The 15,467-nt window shown below is 34.7% G+C and overlaps 1 protein-coding gene across 3 annotated transcripts in view; it reads left to right on the top strand.

Moving 5' to 3' along the window:
• LOC106872261 (cyclic nucleotide-gated channel beta-3) overlaps positions 1–15,467 on the top strand; it is an 846,337-nt gene that overhangs the window by 569,836 nt on the left and 261,034 nt on the right. The gene's annotated exons all lie outside the window — the stretch shown is intronic.

The raw sequence follows: 15,467 nt of genomic DNA, 5'->3' as shown, positions 1-15,467 counted from the left end.
CATCCACAGTTATTGGCTACCAAATGTCATTGTACAGTGGGACTTATTCATCTTTGTACAACATGCACGCATGCATGCATGCATACATACATACATGCATGGTGGTGGTTGTTTTGGACTCCTCATGCAGAGAATGGCCATCTCTTGTACTTACACCTTAGATCAATCATGGCATTTAATGTGGCTATTCAAACCAGACAATGATTTGAAAAGAGACTCACATAGATTGCATGTCTGATTTGGACCACCAAGAGCTGCAGTTAAGTTCTGATCTTTGTGGATCTTAGATTGTCTCTTGAAGCCTTTGTTAGATTTGCAGACCTTATGGCATATACAGCATGCATGCATGTGTTCTTCAATCAATCACTCAATGGATCACAGATCTGAAAAAGAAGCACACTCTAAAAGTTAGAGCAGTAATGTATTTATTTGTAGTTAAGTATATGTCCGGTCATAGACTGACTAATGGTTTCACATTCATAAAGCTATGACTGAACATATATTTAACTTCATGTAAACACGCACACACACATACTCACTCTCTCACTCACACACACACATTATACACAGTGTTGGATCTCCATTGTTTGACACAGATTCAGTTGCTTGATCAACTGAAGAACCTGCACCCAAATTAACATGTAAATAGCTGAGCATTCCAAGAAAGATGTAACCTTAATGTAATTCTTAGACAGAATCAGTACGATACTGTGTGAGACAAGGTTTTTACCTTTTAAAATAACAGATACAATCCACCTGATGGCCTTCCATACAGTTTTCATCTACCTAATTTCACTTAAAAGATATGGGTTGACTCAAGGTTATAGAAAATGGCATTTGCCTGAGGTGCTTCTCATTGCTGACTTTATTCATCTGCCACACACTAATTGGCCAGCATTGATGTTGTTTTTGTGGTTCAAGGCTCATTCCATCACTAACCACTTCATAGCATAGACTGGGTACATTTTATCGTGCCACCAACACTGGAAATGTTCTCTTTGGAAAGACAAAACTGTCCATTCAGCTTTCTATCAGTTATATTTGAAGTTACTATGCTTCTGGACAGATTAACTGCAATGTGGCTTGCAGAGTCAACAACTTCGTTCTTTCACTTTCATGTGAATTTTATAATTGTATGCTCTTCCTATTACCTATCATGCTACAATTTGGAAAGGATACACTTTATTGTACCATCAGTGCTAGAGAGATTGTCTGCAACAGATGTAAAGAGTTTTGTACACCATATCAGTTCTTATTCAGAGTTACTGTCCTCTAAGAAAAATTGCTTTTAATGTAGCTTGAGGAGTTCATGTCTCCCTTATTTCTTATGATACTGACACAAATGAATCCCCTAATTGTGACATAAGATCTCTTGGTAAAGTAGCCAACATTGTTTCAAATCCTGATGGCTCTAAATTTGTTGCACAGGCCAACCAGTATACACACTCTCTGTGATGGCTCATAACACTGAATTAGTTAAGTGTGAACCAATGAGAGAGTTTCTAGGTAATTGGTTAATGTACTAGAAATAACAGCTTAATCTAATTCAAAGAACACTTTGCCATATTAAATAAGCTTATGATGCAGTGAATAATATGCCCTACATCATTATCATCATCATCATTGTTCAACGTCCACCTTCCATGTTGGCATGGGTTGGACGGTTTGACAGGAGTTGGCCAGATAGAAGACCGCACCAGGTTACTGTGTCTGTTTTGGCATGATTTTTACAGTCAGATGCCCTACTAACATCAATGACTCCCCAGTGTGGATTGAGTGCGTTTTACATGGCACCAGCACTGGCGAGGTCAGTTTTGGCATGGTTTTTACAACTGGATGCCCTTCCAAAATCCAACCACTTCACAGTGTGGAGTGGATGCATTTTACGTAGCACCAGCAGGGTCACCAAGTATCCTCTCAGCTGGGATGCCTTGAACACTTTAGCATTTAAACCGGTCATATCGATCCCAAATATTCTTCTTGTTTTAATCCAAACTGGCTACTTTCAGCCTCTCACATTTATAATGTCGTTCTAAAGATAAACAGTCACATCATTGAAATCTCAAAGCTATGAGACAATGCAAGTTTAATTCAAAATAGTGTGAATATAGAAACATTACATTTGACAGAGTAATCTGAATGCTAAAGGGTTAAACATAGAATTGCTCAATCAGGATTGACCTGGAACTAAACAACAATGAAAACCATATAAGGTCAACAATTTGTCATTAGTAACATTGTCAATAAGATAACAGAAGGGAACCATAGAAGCAATCTCTCACTCTCAACAGACATGTTGTAAATAGAAGTAATCTCTCACTCTCAAGAGACATGTTGTAAGATGTGTTGCATGCTACATGAGAGTCTCAATAGTAATATACTCCCAACATTCTCTAACACTCAATGTAAAATGTATAACCAATGTGATTAAGAAATTTGCATCACATCTACCTGATTTCACATTCAATCCCATTTCATGGCACTTGGGCAAGTGACTCCTCAAGTAAACCAATACCTTATCAGTGAAATTTGGTAGATGAAAACTATGTAGGGGCTCATTTATAATGCATCCAGTATGCTCCTCAGGTAGTAACTAATCTCAGTTTTCATCATGGGTTTAATGTTGAACACTAATTACCTCTACCCATGAAATTAAAAAGTGATTGAAAAAATAGAAATAACTTTAGTGCTGGAAGAAAAAGGTCATGTATATGATGCAAGAACATTATTTATTTATTTTTACCAATTTTAGAAAAACTCAAAATGAATATCATTAACCAGTCATGGCTGTCTTTTAAACTACATAAATCAAAGTGTCACAATTTATACTAATGATTAATCATCTTCATCATCATCTTAACATTTTCTATTCCTTTTCATGTGTGTGTATGTGTGTGTGTGTGTGTGTGTGTGTGTGTGCATGTATGTGTGTACATACACACACATAAACATATATAAGCATAGCATGGCTGTGTAGTGAGTAGTTTGCTTCTCAACCACATGGTGTCAGGCTCAGTCCCACTTTGCAGCTTCATGCCAACAAATATCTTGTGAGTGGATTTGGTTGTCAGAAGCTGAAAGCAGCCCACTGTGAGTGTGTGTGTGTGTGTGTGTATATATATATATATATATATATATTCTTTTAGTTTTTCAGTCATTTGACTGTGGCCATGCTGGAGCACCACCTGGAGGGGTTTTAGTCAAACAAAGCGATCCCAGGACTTTTTTTTTTTTTAGCTTGTTACTTATTCTATCAGGTTCTTTTGCCAAACTGTTAAGTTCCAGGGATGTAAATATACCAACACTGGTTGGGGGACAAACACAGACACAAAGACACATACACATAAATATATATATATATACATATATATATATATATATATATATATATATATATATATACACACACACACACACACACACACACACACACACACACACACACACACACAAATTGGCTTCTTTCAGGTTTCCTCTACTAAATCCATTCACAAAGCTTTGGTCAGCCCTAGAAGACACTTGCCCAAGGTGCCACATAGTGGGACTGAACCTGGAACTTTGTGGTTGTGAAGCAAGCTTCTTAACACACAGCCACAACTGCACCATGCTGGTGGCATATAAGTAGCACCATTTGAGCGTGATCGTTACCAGCATTGCCTTACTGGCACTTGTGCCGGTGGAACATGAAAGAACATTCGAGCGTGATCATTGCCAGTGCCGCTGGACTGGCTCCTCTGCAGGGGGCATGTAAAAAACACCATTTTGAGCGTGGCTGTTGCCAGTACCACTTGACTGGCCCTTGTGCCAGTGGCACGTAAAAGCAGCCACTATCACTACAGTCTTGGAGTGGTTGGCATTAGGAAGGGCATCCAGCTGTAGAAACTCTGCCAGATCAGATTGGAGCCTGGTGCAGCCATCTGGTTCGCCATTCCTCAGTCAAATCATCCAACCCCTGCTAGCATGGAAAGCGGACGTTAAATGATGATGATGATGATGACGATTGCATTGTTCAATTAAATGGAGCTGCTTGAAATGGTCGTACTCCATCACCTCTTGATATCCTGTTGCTTATTTTGATTTTATTCACCTTACTTTGAGTTGTATGGATAATACTGCACTGACTTGGTGCTTCAACTGAAGTACCTAATTCAACTGAATCTCAATTATTTCTTTTATATATATATATATATATATATATATATATATATATATATATATATATATATACTCATGCACATGCATTTATGTATATGCATGCACAAAGAATCATATATACATGACACATGAGTGTCTGTTAGTCAGTGTATGGACACTAGATACATTTTTTGTTTTGTTTTTATCTTTTAGTTGTATAAACTTAAAAGGAACAATGGCACAATTAAATTTTTACTATTTGCAGGGGAATAGTTCAAATTCAGCTATGTGTTTAAAGCTATTTTTGACAACTTTTTTTCTTTTTAATGTTATTAAATTCTTTATCTAATCACTTCCAATGAAAGGAGTTGGAAAAAAGTGAGTTACATATCATAGCATGAGAGACAGAATTGATTATCTTTATGAAGAAAACTTCCGCTTTTGCAGTTTGATAAATGTGCTGCAAACACTCAATATCTATTAGAATAGTTTAAGTTTTGCTATGATACAGACCTCTTATACAATCTGTGCTTCAATTTAGTAGCTACTTTACAGATTACTCAGGGGTTTTTTGAGGGAACTGTGATAATCAACATTGTTTTCAATATAATGGAAATATAAAAAAGGTGCAAGCTGGCTGAATCATTAGCATATTGGGCAAAATGCTTAGCAGCATTTTGTCCAGCTTTATATTCTGAGTACAAATGCTGTCAAGGTCAACATTGCCTTTCATCCCTTCGGGGTCAATAAAATAAGTACCAGTTGAAGACTGGGGTTGTGCCAAAATTTGAAACCAATATAATGGAAATGAAAAAGAAGTCAAAAGTAATTAACTATACCTACAATATATACAGGATGTCCTAGAATTAACTGTTTCAGTGAAATCAGACAATTTTATTTGCTAATTCATTTTTAGCTATGTTTAATATGTGTTAAAAGTGTATAAATTTTGTTTATAATTTTATAATTTTTATCATTTTTTTTTATACTCTCATTCCTGTTGGATCCTGCTTATTTGTCCACAGCAGCTTTTTTTTTCCAGCACTGCAATCATTTTCTCTACCTCCATCTCCAGGACGGAGCAATAATTTAGCTGAACTTAAAGAATGCATCCTGTTAGCAGTGCGGGAGATAAACTCGTGAAATGCTTCAAAATGAATTTCACAATGCTAAGGGTAGATTTGAAATTTGCAAGGATGCAGATAGATCACATGTTGAAAATTTTCAATCAAGTTTTTATATAGGATTTATCAATCTATTTGTTTTAGTATCATGATTAAGTAATAGACATAAAAATTCTGTCAGTATTTTTTAAATTTGCTCGATTTCATGAAAATAAAATAGTTAATTCTGGTACACTCTGTATATTACACAAACATGTTATAGATAGAGAGTAACAATTTTGTACACCAAGAATATCTTTTATTTCAGGAGTCAGGGAACTTTTTAACCAATTTCCACTAAATATATTTATTTACGCCGACATTACCCCCTTGATTTGAAAGGAAGAAAATTATAAATTCTTTGAATTCTTTTGAATTTATTGAATTTGGTTTATTGAATCTATTTTATTGAATCCATTTAGATGAATCTGTTTACACATCCATTACATTGGACAGATGCAGTGTTGCCAGAAGACAAATTTCTGTTGTAACAAGGAACACAACTTTTATGTAATTTGTATGTGATGAATCTTCATTACACTCAAGAATTTCATTTTTACCCCACTTAGGGTAATTTACTCTACTTCACCAAGCTATTTTATTTTTTACTTGTTTCAGGAAAACTGTGGTCATACTGAGGCACTGCCTTGAAGAGTTTAGTCAAACAAATCAACCCCAGTACTCATTTTTAAAATCTAGTACTTATTCTTTTGGTCTCTCTTACTGAGCTGCTAAATTACAGAGATATCAGTAAACTAACACCAGTTGCTCAACTCAAAACCATGTGGTTCCAAACTGAGTTTCTTAATCACACAACTTTGCACCTATGATGGAAATGAAAGAAAAATTCAAAGATAATCAAATATGCTGCCTGTCCTATAGTATATATATTGTCATTCCATAAACACTCTACTGAAACTAACAATTCTTAGTACCAAGCATATCTTTTATTTACTTTGAAGGGTTTTGTTGAAAAAATTGACCCCAGTATTTATCACTTTTAAGTCTAGTACTTATTCTGTTAGTCTCTTATGCTAAACCACTAAGTTACAGGGATGTAAACAAACCAACACAGTTTGCCAAATGATGGTGACAAAAACCCACAAATGAGTACTGGGGTCAATTTATTTGACTAAACTCTTCAAAGCAGTGCCTCAGTATGACTACAGTTATACTGAAACAAGTAAAATATAAAAGATATGATAGGCTTCCATACAGTTTTCATTTACCAAATTCACTAAGGCATTGGTCAACTCAAGTCTATAATAGAAGACACTTTCCCAAAGTGACATGGTGTGAGACTGAACTCAAAGGCACATTGTTGCAAAGCAAGCTCCTTAACCACACACCTATGTCTGCATCTGTATGTTTAAAACCTGTTTTTCCTGTGGAATGAATCTTGTAGATATAATGTAGGTTATCAGCAAAATGTTCTTGCTATCTGAGTGTTTGCAGTTTCTAGTGGATTATCCATCATCAGGTTCTGTGTACATGGATGTTAGTGTGGTTAAGGTCACTTTTGTAACCATGAGATTCTAGGTTTCATACCATAGTGTCAGATTAACCAAAGTTTTCTGAGTGAAACATGTTAAGCAGGAACAGCAAAGCTTGTATGTGTATATGTACAGGCAAGGGTTGGCTTATCAAACAATACCTTATTACATTTGGCTTCAGCTCTTGTTCATGATGACTTTCCATTTTATAAGGTAAATAAAACAAGTACCAAAATAAATACTGGGATTGATGCAATTGGCTAAAAGTATTGAAGGTGATACACTACCCTCACTTCAATGACCTAAACTACCAAAAGAATAAAAGATATATGTAGGATAGGGGTGTATTTGTGCATGTGTGTATTTAAAAGTAAAAAGATGCATCTGAACTTTAGCAATGAATAATAACTCAAGCCATAAATAATAATAATAATAATAATAAAAGTAGTGAAAAATGCCTTCAGAATGCCCTATTAGGAAAATGTATGTTGGAATATTAACATGTGTGCCTGAAGCTATATAGTACATAGATACATCTAAATCTAGGCAGTATGATTTTTTGCTCATCTAAGTAGGATGTGCATAATAACTCAATAGGTAGTCAGTGATATGATTTTATGGGAAATAAACAAACTAAAAGAATGAACCTCAAATATGCCATGTAAAGCAAACAAAATACCTACCATCGCTTATCTTGCAGGAAATCTAAGGTAATTATTCACTTCGGCTGCTGTAGAAGTAAAGAAAGTTGCTTGTTTAGCCACACAATATTTAGCACAATAAATCAATCAGGATTGGAAAAAGGGATGATGTGATTAGTTTATATATCCTTGAGATACAGTGACTGTCTTAGAAAGATAGTGAAAAAGTCCTCAGTATTGTTCTACTGCAGGAATATAATGAATTAGGACACTTAAATACATGCCAGAAGCTATGTAGTAGATAACTTCCTACAAACCTAGCCAATACAATCTTAGTTCATCTGAGTGACATACTGTATCACTGAGAGTGCATGATGACTCATCGTGTAGTTAGTACTGTAACTTCATGTGTAAATGAATAAAACGAGAACGGACCTATGTGTGTGTGTGTGTAAACACATTATGGTTCAATGAGTAAAAAATTCCTCACACAATCATGATGTCTGATGTGTAATATCTTAGGCAAGAGCCTCAGATTGATCAAAGTCTTTTGAGTAAAATTGGAAAGATAGAAATTCTATAAAGGCTCATTGTATGGATTGTACCTCTAATTCTAATTACAACCTCATCACACTGTATCATGCTGATTCTGCCTAAGAATTGTGCTAAGGATGTGGAATATTCAGCTATTTACTCATCAATTCAATGAGTAGGTAATTCAGTTAATTAAACAATTGAATACTCATCATCAAAACCATTAGAAATCTTTTTTCTCTGTTACTTTATAAACGCTATTATTTAGTTTTATTTCTAAATTTCTTGCTAATGGAGAAAGAGCTGGTTTCTAACCTAGATCCAAAGCTCCTTCATTGGAATTTCCTCAATATCAACAGGAGAGTTATGCATGTATGTGTGTGTATATGTGCAAGTACTTGGAGCTAGTGCATGTGCAGGTCTGTATGCTTTGTTTTATATATGTATTTTCATACATACAGTTGCATGTCTAGACATGTGCAATATATACTTATAATGCTAACTTTTTGGAAAGTTTTACATACTTTGACTGTTCCATTAACAGATTATATCTGTTGTTTTCTAGTTAGCTGTCCCTTTTCTGCTTTTGAGAACCCTAATTTCTCAAGATTGGTGAAGAGGCAATTGGTTACTTATCCAAGTGCCCCAATCTGAACTTGCAATCTGGGTGGTGTAACTGTAAGTTTCTTAATAGTCTAGTGTAGGCATTTTGTGTTTCACTGATCTTTAGCTTTATGTTGATATCTGCTAGGTAACTTGTGTGTGTGTGTGTGTGTGTAATTACATGTGATGCAGGTGGGCAGGTGGGTGAAAGACAGGCAGGCATAATAACAAACCAAATTAAATATATTTGCCTTGAAGTGATCTAGTCAAACTTCCTTCTATTGATACAAATATATTCTAACCTTAAAGTAAAAAAAACAGTCAAAACCACAAGCTTTTAGTAGCCATATACTCTCCATCAATGTGTATGTAAGAAGAGGGGAGAAATATTCTATTCATTTTCCTATCATAAAACCTAATTGTATCCAATCTTTCAGTCCTAAGACCTTCTTTTCAAACCTTGCTATTATTATATACATTAATGGAATTCTTTCAAGTTTCCATTGAATAAATGAAAGATTTTCTTTATAGTTAACCTTATGGCTAACAATATTTCTTGATTTACATGATAATTATTTCTTCTCTTATAAACATTTCCTCTTCTATTTTTGTTGGTCTTTATTCAACATACATTTTCATCTCTTGTCCAAAACGTTCCACTGAAGATTTCTTACAATCTCTCATTGAAATTCAGTTTTATGAACTCATATTTACTTCAAACATATGCCATTATCAAATCATTTTTACTTAACCATCTTAAAGAAACATTGATAATGCACTACTTAGTCCTTGTTCATGTGTGTGTGTGTGTGTGTAATAAAAAGATATTTGTTAGTTCTGTATCATTTGTCTGTATATGTATATGTGTCACTGCACATGTGTATATATGCACATAACATTATAAATCCACTTCAAACTGTGTATGTACATGTGTATGTATGCTTGTGTCTCTGAGTATGTATGTATGAACTTAAGTGAAATGAATACAAGTTCTGTCTAAGCTATATCTGTATATGTGTGCTTGTATGCACGCATGTACATATAGGTTTTGAAATGTGATACAAATTAATTGTAAATCATACATGCATATCTAAATGTATGCTCACATGAAATGTTTGATATGTTATAATTAAATCTCTTTTAAGCAGTCAATAGCTCATAGAAGTATGTTTACATGTGTGAAGTACATGACAAAACAGATGGCATTGTTGCACATGCCTTTTATTACTATAAGCAGTCTCACCTACATTTGCTTTCTTTTATCAGCTGCACTACTATTTCTGTCTTTCTCAACACAATAAGCATATGAAGCATTTTATTGTTTGTATACATTTTGTAGCATCATTAATGCTGAAGGATTATTGCATCTGCAGACTGATGCAAATTATATATGATTTGTATCTCTGTACCACTTTCATATATTGAGGGGTCATGTAACAGGACTTCTTTGGGTATCCCCAGTTCTATTATAGATGTAGTTGTTTTAAGTTCCTTCTCTTTCTTCAGAATAAACTGACTGTACAACCCAACACAACTCATAGAGTGGATCTCTAAACTGTAAGTTATCTCTGGTTTTTGCTGTGTGGATGAAACACAAATCTACAACTAAATAAGACAATCTGCAAATAAGTTTACTCAAAAGGCACCATAAATGTTCACCCAGGTCTGATGAGATTTGTTCTGAGACGCATCTTTATCAAATACTTAGAGTGGAATATGAATTTGCAATCAGTGAGTTTATAATCAATATAGACACTATATTCACTTAGCTATTTCTCAAGAGCTTCATTTCTGTTTAAATGTCAACCAATATAAACCAGAAAGAATATGCCCTATGCTGATTCTCAAAAGTCCATCCGTATCCAGCTACATGGCAATTTCAAGAGTTAACTTAATGCAACATGCACATAAAACTACACTGCAGCTCACAAAATTAACACTACTATATGACCCAGTACCAAGCTGATAAGAGGTTTTTCAGAATACTAAATAACGTTTTATATCACCAGATGCCTAATGATAATGTATATTGATGAATTTATGAATGTATACGAATCCTGGCATAGATTTTGTCGACCCCCTCCTATTCATTTTTTTTTTAATATACTTTTCTTTAATGGTCTTCAGACATTCAGAATCTGCAAAAAGAAAAAAAAAGAAAATGTTTATTTTTACATTAAAATGTTGAAAGATATAATAATTATTATGGGCTTTATTTTTTAAGCAAAAACTTATAAGGGTTAGAGGATTTATAGCTTCAAAAAACACTGACACACTCACAGACATATAGATACATATGTATATAAACATTTGTAAATTGTAAAGTGATTGGCATTAGGAGGGGCATCTAATTATAGAAACCATACCAAAACAGACACTGGAGTTTTGTACTGAACTGCCATTCATTAGATCCTGTCATTCTGTCCAATCCATGTCAGCATGGAAAACAGATAATAAATGATGATGGTGAGAAGGATGATCTTCATTCTTAATAAATTGAAACTGAAGGAACATTATTTTAAATTTTTAGAAAATTAAAATATTGCTTCCAAATGTAAACAAAATATATTTATATAAACTTCAATTTCAAATGAAATCATTTACATACAAAAAAGAAGTACTTCAGTTGTACAAACCTTAATTAGTTTCTGATCTATAAAGAAATTAATTAAAAAAATTTTTCTTTGTCTTTATTAAAATAAAACAAGAATTTACAGATTTTGAGTCTGACAGTCAAAGGATAGAAATCAAACAATGTTTTTAAAAAAATGCAAGCAAATAGGTGACTAAATATGTCGATAACTCCACCTTAGTCTCTTTCTGTTTGTCTCTCTCTTTCAGGGATATATTTACTTCTGTCTCCATACCATCTTTGCTTAAATCTTTCTCTTTCCATTTTTCATTTTCTCATATTTTCCTCATATTTTCAGGCATGGCTGTGTGGTAAAAAGTTTGCTTCCCCAACCACATAGTTTCAGGTTCAGTCTCACTGTGTAACACTACTATGTTCTTGAGTCAACCAAAGCCTTGCGAGTGGGTTTAATAGACAGACACTGAAAGAAGTTTATTGTATGTGTGTGAGTGTGTTTTTGAGTCTGTCTGTCTTTGTGTCTCTCCCTCACCACCACCACTTGACATCCGATGCTGGTTTGTGTATGTCTCTATTATGTAGCAGTCTGGTAAAAGAGGTGAACAGAATAGGTACTGGGGTCAATTTGTTCATCTAAAATCCTTCAAGGAATTGCCCCAGCATGGCCACAGTTCATTGACTGAAACAAGTGAAAGAAAGATAAAAGAAAGACTATATCCTCCACAGAGAACCTTATATTTCTACATTTATATTGAAAATAGCTTGTTCTATTCAGTCTGAAGTGTAAACTCTTGGGCTCTATTTGAGGTTCCACAAAAAGTAAGGCTAAATAAGGAAATACATTTTTAAATCATTTTTGTATTTTCTTCTCCATCCATAATGTTATTATAATTACAAGTCATACTCTCCAAGAGAAATTCTGGTATTTGTAAGGAGATCCTACAGGGAAAATAACCTCACCTACAGAAATCTTGGTAAAGAAGATATTTTTTAAACCTTCTTTGTGACATCCTATCATAGTTTTATGATTTGTTTAATTTCTTATGAAAGTTAAATGTATGTGAATTTTCATGAAATATGGAATGTAAATTAGAGTTTCCCCAAGAGTAAAAATGAAACACAACACAGTTTGAGCAAATGATTGAAGTTCTATTAGCTGTGAGAAAGATTCTGTAATACAGGTGCCTTGACAAAGTACCAAGATTTTTTTGTGTTTCTATGTGGGAGATGTCTAACACACTACTTAGTTCTTGGGTGTTTTCAGCAGTATTTACACTCCTGCAAACATCCAGAAGAAGCCCATGATTTGAAGATAAGACAATACTCAATTTTTATCAAGGATTATTCATGGGAAGGTGCCCCAGTGAAGGATTACTACCAGATATAACATTAGACACTCAAATCAGAAGGTAACTCCAAATCATCTGACACATAGTCCTCAATCCACAGCTCCTTCAGTTTGAGTTACCTGCAACTCATCTCATGAACCAGGGATTACTTTACCCCATCCACTAGAACATTTATCACAAATATATATAATACACTAATCATATCACTAGACAATTCTGGGTGCTGGTGTCACATGAAAAGCACTGGTGCTGGTGCCATGTAAAAAGCATTAGTGACGGTGCCACATAAAAAGCATCCAATACACTCTGTAAGGCAGTTGGCATTAAGAAGGGCATCCAGCCATAGAAACCAGGCCAAAACAGACTATGGAACCTGGTGCAGCCCCTGGCCTTACCAGTTCCTGTCAAACCATCCATCCCATGCCATCTAGGAAAATAGATTTTAAATGTTGATGAGATGATGAAGAAAAAGAAGAACATGATGATCTAATCCCCAATAGAATGAAGAGATGCTCCTTACTCATATCAAGGAAGCAATCTTAAATTACATCCTCCTTATATATCAATACATACTCAAAATTCTCAAAGTCACTACAAATGCATTGCAATCTTTACAGCAATCAAATTGACCTACATTTCATTGCTAGAATTGCTCACATATCTGATATTTTCCTGCCACAATATATACAAAAAAAAAAATACATAGCAAAGAATTACTTTTTTCTGATTGGTAAGGATTCACTCACCAACAAACTACAATCTCTAGAACCAATGTTTCTCACAGAACCAATGTTACTTCACCTAGTCAACCAATATTATAACAGCCACTATTCCTCTAAACTAAAAACCCAAACACATTCCACTCTGCTTGACCCTTCTGATACACCTGTCTCTCCTCTCATTATTATGATTCTATACTAAACAATCTGTTCGAACACTTCTTCTCAGAAGTGCATCTCTCTGGAATTTTTTTTTTTTATATATATCTATGCTAATATATTTCATACAGTTGTCACTGCTAAATATCAACTATATCATTCTCTCCTGTCTAACTGGGCCAGCCAGGGGTACTGCCTATTTTTTCTTCAACCAATTAATAAACATATTTTTAAAAATCATATGGTAAAAAAAGTTAAATATCCTTCATCAAATTCTTCACTGTCTTTAAAATTGAGGCCTCATATTTTAAATAGATATTTTCTCTTTCTTGGACATACACTGATATAGGTTTGACTGCAGTAATCTCACAAGTATTTCTCTTCTCAGTATGGCTGCTAAAGCCTCGAAATATATGATACAACAAAAAGATGAGTTTTTGTTCAACAATGTAATGCCAGAGGTGGAAGTCTGTTCAATAATGCAATGACAAATTTAGATGAACCAAGAAACCTCTATATTGTCTCTTGACCAACTACAGTTATCTGACATATCTTCAAAGTTCAATATACCATTTTTAAAATCAATGAATACACTGGATAAACTATTCTCAAAAATGGAGTAGAGTTATTTGATGGTGGAAACTATAAAAACAACAGCAGTGATGAAGACAGGGACATAATCAACAAATGCCAAGAGCAAGATTTGAACTTATGATCTCTGGTCCATAAGTGCACTACCTGGAGCAATCAATCAGTGTACTTAACTGAAAATAATCTCATCCAATAATTCATCATTTACACTTTTCATATTTCTTCTTGCTGTACATTTTGTTCTTTTGTGACTATTTTAGTCTTATCCGATCCCCATCTCCTTAGTGCTTGTTCACACCACAATGTCAACCAAGTATTTCTTACACAAAATCACAGTTTATCAGCAACCAAGAGAAAATTACTGCAATATTGCTGCTTTTACTAAATTAGTTTCATTTTAACAATGGACATTATTTAAATAGAATGGTTTGGTAAATATACACACACACACACACACACACTAATAGTTACAAATAATGTATTCTGGGAATATATGAAACAATGAGCACACAGCCTATAACCATCCATTTGTTTATCTGTGTGTCTCTATATAAGGTGACAAACTGGCAGTGTCACTGGTGTGTTGGATAGAATGTCTTATAGTGTTTTCTGACCTTCAGTACACTAAGTTCAAATCCCACTGAAGTCAGTTTGCCTTTTATCTCTTCAGAGTTGATAAAGTCCCAGACCAGTCAAATTTTGACATAGATCTCTCTCTCTATCTCTCTCTCTCTCTCTCTCTCTCTCTCTCTCTCTCTCTCTCTCTCTCTCTCTCTCTCCCTCTCTCTGAATTGGCTATAGTCAATGGTTTGCAAAAAAAATTCAACAGGAGACAGTTCCCTATTCTTCCCTCAAAAATTACTGGTCAAGCTGTATGTGTGTGTGTATATGTGAAGACACGTAGCTTCGTGGTTCGGGTATTCGATTCCCAATCATAGGGTGGTGAGTTTGATTCCCAGCAACACATTGTGTCCTTCAGCAAGGCACTCTATTTTCACGTTGCTCCATTCCACTATGCTGGCAAAAACTAGTAGTACTTGTAATTCAAAGGGCCAGCCTTGTCACACTCTGTATCACACTGCATCTTCCTGAGAACTACGTTAAGGGTACATGTGTCTGTGGAGTGCTCAGCCACATGCATATTAATTTCACGAGCAGGTTCCTTTGATCAGATCAACTGGAACCCTCATCATCATAAGCGACAGCATGCCAGTGTGATATATATATATTTACTCTTTTACTTGTTTCAGCCATTTGACTTCGGCTATGCTGGAGCACCGCCTTTAGTTGAGCAAATCGACCCCAGGACTTATTCTTTGTAAACCTAGTACTTATTCTAACGGTCTCTTTTGCTGAACCGCTAAGTTACGGGGACGTAAACACACCAGCATTGGTTATCAAGCGATGTTGGGGGGACAAACACACACACACAAACACACACACACACACACATATATATATATATATATATATATATATATACATATATAT

This window comes from Octopus bimaculoides, chromosome 1, assembly GCF_046866305.1.
Source record: "Octopus bimaculoides isolate indiv1 chromosome 1, ASM4686630v1, whole genome shotgun sequence".
NCBI lineage: Eukaryota > Metazoa > Mollusca > Cephalopoda > Octopoda > Octopodidae > Octopus > Octopus bimaculoides.
This window is presented reverse-complemented; position numbering and strand designations above follow the sequence as displayed.